Here is a 2,351-nt window from a genome sequence, read left to right on the forward strand (position 1 = left end):
TGCTTTTTATCTTTTATTAAAAAAAAACTTTTAACACTTAGGTATTTTTGAGAGACAGAGACAGAGATGAGTGAGGAGGAGCAGAGAGAGAGGGAGACACAGAATCTGAAGTAAGCACCAGTCTCCAAGCTGTCACCACAGAGCTGACATAGGACTCACTCTCATGAACCGTAAGATCATGACCTGATCCAAAGTCGGACGCTTAACCAACTGAGCCATCCAGGTGCCCCTTACCTCTGCTTTTTAAATTAACAAGTCCTTCCTTGCCCTTTCCAAATGTAGTAACTTATTCTGCTATATTTTTCTTTATGCAGTTTTTTCCTCATCCAAAATAATATTCAGTCATTAGTTTACTACTTAGTATATACTAATTAATAGTGTTATTTAGTATATAGTAAATTAACACTGCTAATTAATATATACTAAATTAATAATGTATTGTCACCAGACCCTAAACTGTATGAACAGGTAGTTTGCTGTCTTTGCTGCTTTGGTTTCAATGTCTAGAATAGTTACTGGCATAAAATAGTTACTTAATAAATATTTAAGGAATGACTGACCAATCAAAAGAATACATGCAAAATAATACATACATCAATCTAGAATAGAAATTAGAAAACTGTAGCCTGTTTTTATAAATAAAGCTTAATTGGAACACAGCCATACTCATTCATTTACATACTGTCTGTGGCCATTTTCTCACTATGATAGATTGATCATTTGGCCCACAAAGCTGAAAATTTTACTACATGACCCTTTATAGAAAAAGTGAGCTAACTCCTATTTTAGAGTCCTATTACACCAGGATTCATAAGTATAATTCTCATTTCCTAAAAATCATACTGCTTATATAGACTTTTAACTTCTTTAACTTTTCAGTGTGTGTGTGTGTGTGTGTGTGTGTGTGTGTGTGTTTATCATATATAAAATATATATGTATATCCTTTATGTCTTCCTAGAACTTCGTCTCTGAATTAGATGTAGAAGAAATTTTATTCTAGTCAGAGCACTGGCAGTAACTAGATGTGTGACCATACGTTACATAACTACACAGAAAGACATCTGTTCTCACCTTAAATATGGGATAGATTAATTCTCAAGTTGTTTATGGCTCTAAAATTCTGATATCAATTATTTAAGTAAACATCCAGGATATAAATTTTGAGGAAAAAAAAGGAAGACAGTTCAAGGTATATCAGTTCTTCATTTCTTAAGACATTTGTGTCCAGAAAATCACAAAACTGAGGGGGAAAGAAGTCACATACTGGCTTAATGTTCTTTCCATATCAAGCTGACAGAATGTGACAAAGAACTTAATTAATCGACTGGGATCATTGTATCTGAACTGGACTGGTGGAGTCCTAACATTGTACAAATTAAGACTGAGCAACTCCGGGGCACCTGGGTGGCTCAGTTGATTAAGCGTCCAGCTTCAGCTCAGGTCATGATCTCACAGTTTGTGAGTTTGAGCCCTTCATCGGGCTCTCTGCCGTCAGCACGGAGTCTGCATCAGATCCTCTGTCCCCTTCTCTCTCTCCCTCTCTCCTGCTTGCGTGCTTGCTCTCTTTCTCCCCCCAGAATAAATAAACATTAAAAAAAGAAAAGACTGAAGGGCTCAGACTGGTAATTGCACTGTGGATTATTGTGATTGATTTCTTTTTTTTTAGATATGAGAGTCAAATTATCTCATTTTTCAAAGTGTGTTAAGGAAGTTTGTGTTTCTTGTTTTTCTAGAAATGATGTCTCCATTTTTAGTAACTCTGAGGCAGAAAATGGGATAGTACTTATACTGGGTAAAGAAAAGAATTCTTTTTGATTGAAGAGAACTTAGGATGAAACATGGAAATTCTTGTTAATAAGAATTCATCTACCCCTGCCACAGGAAAGCTTGCCAAGATTAAGGTAAATAACCTGAGGCCAGGTTGGAGAACTGTTCACTCTTAAGTGAAATTGTTATTTATTTTCTCTGTCATATATTCAGTTTTTCCAAGTTTTCCTCAAGTTTTCATTAACTATCATAAATTTTTATAACTTGTTTTTGTAAGAAGATTCTGGTTATGCTCTCAGGTGTTGAACACATTCCCCAAGACTAGAGAGAATCAACTGCATTCTCCTATAAAAGAAAAATTGTCCTAATAGATTTGCTATCTTTAAGAAGCTTTTACTCTTTCTGTTATACTGTTGGAGGCAATATGATAGGGAAAGATAGGATAAAATAGGCAGAGAGGAAAAGGTTAAGACCCGAGGTCCCTGGGTGGGGAAAAACATATTTTGGAACATTGTTGGGAGTGTTTGACTACAGCAAACCTCCTTGGGTTTACGGTCCCTCTTAAGATTGTTAACAGACACCA

The sequence above is a fragment of the Herpailurus yagouaroundi genome, unplaced genomic scaffold (assembly GCF_014898765.1).
Source record: "Herpailurus yagouaroundi ecotype Mexico unplaced genomic scaffold, PumYag 141, whole genome shotgun sequence".
Lineage (NCBI taxonomy): Eukaryota > Metazoa > Chordata > Mammalia > Carnivora > Felidae > Herpailurus > Herpailurus yagouaroundi.